Source organism: Muscardinus avellanarius, assembly GCF_963383645.1.
Source record: "Muscardinus avellanarius genome assembly, chromosome: 1".
Lineage (NCBI taxonomy): Eukaryota > Metazoa > Chordata > Mammalia > Rodentia > Gliridae > Muscardinus > Muscardinus avellanarius.
This window is the reverse complement of record NC_137786.1, coordinates 135233225-135239839: the sequence shown is the minus strand read 5'-3', so window position 1 is coordinate 135239839 and position 6615 is coordinate 135233225.

The window sequence follows — 6615 nt, the reverse complement described above, 5'->3', positions numbered from 1 at the left end:
AGCTTTGTTCTTTTTCGAGATCGTTTTGGGTATCTAGAGTCCATATTCCATATTAGGATAGATTTTTTCTGAAAATTAAGTATATAAATATATGATTTCATCTAAAAAAAGAAAAAAATATTCTCTGGTAAGAAAGCAAAAAGAAATATTGAAATGTTATAAAAATATTTAAGTTCTCAAAAGCTTGGTATCAGACAAATGAAACTGTTATGTGAGATTATCATTTTTAATCTTGGATAAATTGCTATAATACTAGATGTCAACCACTAAGCCAAGCATGGGAAGGAGGGATGGGGAGGGAATGGGGTGGGGATCGGGTGGGGGCTGACTGGGCGATGTGTGCATGTATGTCTACAAAAGTTTGTATCCCACTATGATGCATGAATACAGTGCACCAATTAAAAATTTTAAAAAAAGAGACCATGTTTCCAAATGAAATATAAAATAGGTCTGGGAGTGTAGCCCGGATGTAGAAGACCCCTGGGTTCTATCCCTAGTACCACACACACAAAAAAAAGTTATACAGTTTATCTAGCTTCATATTTAACCTAGCATCCTGTTTTATATGAACACTCTACCTTGACGGTGTTGAGGATCAAACCCAGGGTCTTGTGTGTGCTATACAAGTGACGTATCACCAAGCTAGCAGCACTGTACTGATTTTAAACTCTGTAATGGCATTATTTCAATAATTCTACTAACATGGTACATAACCTTCTCAGTTTGCCTTTTCACTCACCATTGTCCCTCGTGGTCCATCTGAGTCTGTGTGTTCAGTTTGTTGATGTGGCTTGCCTATTCCTGCATGGGATGTGTCAACAGCTATAATTAGTATCTCACTGGTGGTGATGGCTTTTTTTTCCAGTCTCTGATGACCTTGAAGCTGGGTGGAAGAATCTGATGCCCAAAGATTCATTTACAGATAATGTGGGAATCACTGATACTTCCAGATTTTCTGTAGAGGATTCTGAATTTCTGTGAGAGGTTTAGAGCCTTCATCTGAATGATGGCTGGGGAAGGCAGTGGCTCACTTCAGAGTATTGACTATATTTTTATAAAAATGTGACACAACTTTCATGTCCACATGAAAGCTGGAGAATGGGAGAACAGAATCAACAGAACAGAACTGCACTAGAAATAAATCACAGCCAGGTGTGGTGGAACAACATCCATTGTCCAAACTACTCAGGAGGCCCAGGCAGGAGGATCACTTAAGCCCAAGAGCTCATGGCCAGCCCAGGCAATAGGAATGACAAAGGATAAAAGGTGATAAGCTAGAGTAAGGGCCAGAGCTGTCAACTTTCCCAGACTTCTAGGTCAAGACTGATCATGGATTCCAAAAAGGTAATGAAAATGGAACAATTAGTTGCCAGGATATATAAGCTAGCATCCTGAAAGCAGAGAAGCAGAGACCAGCCCTAGTAGAGCAGTGGTGTGGTGGTTAGGATAGAAACAAAACCCTAGCATACAGTAGGAGAGAAGCAGAGCAACTACCAGTGAAGAAAAGGGCAGTAGTAGCAAGCAATACCTGCAGAGCTGTAACAGCTGCAAAGCAGACAAGCAACAGCAATCTGATGATTTGACGGTGTTGTTTTGGCAGCAGCGGCAGCCAAGATCCAGTGGGCACCGAGATGTGGGGACCCTTTCAAGGCCCCTTCCCTGTGTAGAAACCCTATTGCCCTTCACTGTCTATTAAATGCTGTAACCTGATTCCTGTGTCTCCTAAGCTAAATTCTTTTGGCTAAAGGAGACAAGAGCAGAGGTAAGCTATGGGTTCAGGGCTGAGACCTCCTTGTCCCAGCTCAACCCATAGCAGTCCCTTCCTCATGGAAACTCTTAGGCCTCACTTTTCTGAAGCAGTGAGCCCCTCAAACTCAAGATGGCCTGCTTCGCTGAGGTGAGGGGCACTGGCCATCCTGCTTAGTGTTTTTTTTTTTTTTTTTTGGTGGTACTGGGGTTCCTGGAAGCCCTTCTATCTCTGGGCTACACTCCCAGACCTATTTTATATTTTTGAAACAGGGTCTCTTACACCAGCGCGGCTGGCTTCAAACCTGCGCGATCCTCCTGTCTCCGCCTCCCAAGTGCTGGGGGAGGGGGGGATTACAAGCATGCGCCACCACACCCCGCTCCACTTTCTGTTTTGTGGGGACTTAAAATACCTGACCAGAGGAGGAGCCATGACTCCTTTCTGTTTGTGGAGGTAGATGAGTATTCTAGGACCCTTGGCAGCCCCAGAATGTTCTGGGATATGAATCCAGAGTTGGGTGGGAGAAACTAACAAGTAGAGAAGGAGAAATGCAGTGCACACACTAAGAAATGAGAAATCTGATAATCTGGAGCAGGCCAAAGAAGTCTTTGGGGCCCTGCCTCTACCAAAAAGGGGTTTCAGCAACATTTTCCTTCATGCTGAACAATGAAAGAATGTTTTGTCCACTCTATCTCCTTTCTCTTCTCATTCACATCCTGCCACAAGCCACCAGGCATCTGGCATTTTATCTTCAGTTGGAAAGGTTGGCCCACTGTGTCCCCTACTCTACTCTCAAGCCTCTTTGGAGCCCCCCTCCTTTCCTTTCAATGGGGCTACTAACTTGGAATTGTGGAAGAGGTCCACAGGCCCATGGTGTTGGTCTGTTTACCATCCATTGGAACAGCAAATCACTTGCCCACACTGACATGACGAGCATCAATTCATGCAGTGGTTTGCTGGTCCTAATGCCCAGGAATAACAAGCCTTCTTGAATGCCAAAGAAAACAAATTTGGATGAGAATGTATATAGGAATGTCTAAATGAAGCAAAGATGGATAACAGAGAGTTTAATGTGGAACTAATGCAATGTAAGCTTCTGCTGCTCACCTGGAGGGCCCTAGAAAACCTGGGAGAAACTTTAGTAATGTGTTCACATGCTTAAGTTTATAATATTGGCAAAAGAAAAATGCATTCCTCTCATTTACCTGGAAGAAAGGCAGAACAGTCACAATCTTAAAATTTTTAAAGGTTCTTAGAAAAGTTGTTTAAAAAGTTCAGTATACTGTGTTAAGTCTGAGCAAACCACTTATTTTCTCTATCTTCCACTATGCCCATCTATAAATGAAGTTAGTATTGTCTCATATTTATTGACAATACTTTGTGTCATATATTCTGTTCTGGGCCAGATACATGGATTCTTTCACTTGATTTGCCAATTAGTCTATGAAGTAGAAACCTTACTCATTTTCAATTTACATAGGAAGAAAAAAGCCAAAGGCAGTGTAATTAAGTCACACAATTAGTGGCAGAACTGCCATCCAAATGAAAATATGAGTATGAATCTAGAGTTGCATCTCTGAACCTACCAGCAATATTGGGGGTTCTTGTTTTCAACAGAGGTAATTTAATTCCAAGCAAATTAACACAAGTATCTCCTGAGTGCTTACTTTGTGCAAGGGCATCCTTATGAAAATCAAGAGCTACATGAGATAATTTACAGCAAAGTGCTTTGGGAAAATCCTAGCATTTTTAGACATTTTTAAAAAGATAACAAGGTAAGTAGTAAAAGATTCTTGTAAAATCTATAAAGGATGAAGAGAAAATGTTTATAGGGGACCTAAACATTCTTCTGTTATAAAAAAAATCTGTATATGTGCATATGTGTTTGTGTATAATTGAAGCCATTAGATTTCCCTGACAAGTGTACTATAATAGGAGATGGTATTAGATAAGTTATTAGTGTTAGGTAATCTTGGAAACCAAATTCTGATTTAGGCCATCATATTGTGATTGTATCTCCTGCCCGGGGGCTCTATGAATGCTTTGTTCTTGCCACTGCATACAGAAACTGTTTCTTACCACTTTCCCAGTCCATAAAGCTCCCAAGCTAAGTTCTATTGGTCACCTGCACACATCCTGCATCTAGTGTAGGATGGTACCTGGCACATAGGTTTTCTTGGAATTTCTGAATCCTTGAGGGTGATAAAACTGTACCCACCCCCCAACCCAGCACTAGGCAGGACCTCCAGCATGCTAGGCAAATGCCCTACCACAGAGCTACAACTCCAGCACAGAGAATACTTTGGGGGTAGTAGGGGTTGAACTCAGGGGCATTCTATCTATGAACTACACTTCCACCCCATTTTATATTTTATTTTCAAACAGGTCTCACTAAGTTGATGAGATAATTACTAAATGATAGTTATTAAAAATATATTTCCAAACTGGGCGTGGTGGTGCATGCCTATAATCCCAGCATTCAGGAGGCTGAGACTGGAGGATCGCAGTTCGTGGACCGCCTCAGCTACTTAGTGAGGTCCTCTGCAATTCAGTGAGACCCGGTTTCAAAATAAAGAATAAAAAATAGGGCAAGGGGTGTAGCTTAGAGGTCGAATGCCCCTGGGTTCCATCCCCAGACCCACCAAAAAAAAAAAAATAAAAAAAATAAATAAATAAAATACATTTCCAAGCTGGGCGTGGTGGCACAGGCTTGTGACCCCAGCATTTGGGAGGCTGAGACAAGAGGATCACAGTTTACAGACAGCCTCAGCTACTTAGTGAGACCCTGTTTCAAAATAAAGAATAAAAAACAGGGCTGGAGGTGTAGCTTGGATGTAGAATGCCCCTGGGTTCTATCCCCAGTAACACAAAGAAAAAATAAAGATACATTTCTCCAGGCATGTTAGTGCAACCCTGAAATCTGAAATCCCAAAAACTGGGAAGCTGAGTCAGGAGGATCGTGTTTGTGATGAGCCTCAGCAACTTAGTGAGGCCCTCCACAACTTAGAGACCCTGTTTCAAAATAAAAGAATAAAATAGAGGTGGGAGTATAGCTTGGAGGAAGAATGCCTCTTAGTTCCATCTGCAGAATCACATTTTAAATTTTGTAGTATATTCACATCTGTTTCCCTGCACCTCTGCAGAGTTCAACAGTTCCATACATACAGAATGCATTAAAAAAAGAAAATTCCAGCCGGGCGTGGTGGCACACACTTGTGATCCTAGCATTTGGGAGTCTGAGACCAGAGGATCATGGTTCGTGGGCAGCCTCAGCTACTTAGTGAGGCCCTCTGCAACTCTGTGAGACCTTGTTTCAAATAAATAAAGAAAAAAAGAATAAAAAATAGGGCTGGGGGTATAGCTCGGAGGTAGAATGCTCTTGGGTTTCATCCCCAGTACTGGGGAAAAAAATACCTTTAACTATAGGTGCATGTTTTGTTTTTTGTATATACTAACTTGTGTTTAACAGAATATTTTGCACATGTTTTTTTTCTGTAGAGATGAGGGGATGAAATAATGATCATTAGTAACAGGATTCCACTTGGGAGGCTGAGATAGGAGGATTGCATGTTCACAGCCAGCCTTATCTACTTAGTGAGGCCTCTGCAACATAGTGAGACCCTGTTTCAAAATAAAGAATAAAAAATTGGGCTGGGGATATAACTCAGAGGGAGAATGCCCCTGGTTTCAATTTCCAGTACCACAAAAACAAAACAAAACAGGATTTCCTAAAAAGTGCTTATGTTAGAATATTACCTGAAATATACTTTTGCCTATCATAATCAATGCTTAGTTTAAAAAATTATTAATAATTTAAGAAACATATTTTGGGTGTGTATAGGGAGGATACTATGGATTGAACATGAGTGTGCTCTACTATGAGATCTATCCCCAGCTGTATTTTACATTTATTGATTGATTGATTGATTGATTGCGGGTCTGGAAATGGAACACAGGGATATTTGACCTCTGAGGCACACCCCCTGCCCTATTTTTTAATTCTTTATTTTGAAATAGGGTCTCACTGAGTTGCAGAGGGCCTCACTAAGTAGCTGAGGCTGTATGCGAACCATGATCCTCCAGTCTCAGCCTCCCGATTGCTGGGATTACAAGCGTGTGCCACCATGCCCTTACTTTTATTTTAGAAACAGGGTTTTGCTAAGCTACTATACATTGGCTTGGAAGCTATGATCCTCCTGTCTTAGCCTCCAAGTAAAAATAAACAAAACCATCTTCAGAAAAAGTGAAAAGAGTACAGATAGGGTAGATTTCATTTATCAATGTAGTGATTAACAATATTTAAAAAGAGAAGCAATTCCAAGAAAGGAAGCTAACTCAAGATTACAAAATATATACTCAAAGTAATTATGAAGGAGGGTTACAGAAACCCTGAATGTCATTCTTTGATGACTGCCTTTTCAAAAAGAAAAAGCAACACCATGATTTCAAAATTCCAAATAATCACAGCACTTGAGAATAGTCCAGAAGTTCTGATGCACCCTAAATCCCAGCTTAGGAGTCATTTCCAAAACACTTATTTCACCATGGTTTACATCAGAGGAGTGCTGGCTACAATACAGAGAGAGAGAGAGGAGAGAGAGGAGAGAGAGGGAGAGAGAGAGAGAGAGAGAGAGAGAGAGAGAGAGAGAGAGAGAGAGAGAGCGAGCATTCTCTCTCCTCCCCTCCCCACACTTTTGCTCTATAATCAGGAAAAGCCTCAATGGAAGGTCCTAGGGGAGGCACCCAGTGAGCAAGAAAAATGCAGGCAAATCAGGACAATGCAGATCCACAAGACTCTGGTTCTGAAAATTCACTGATCGTCTTTCTGGTACTTGGAAAACAAGGTAGTAGGTCTTCTTGTGATGTTT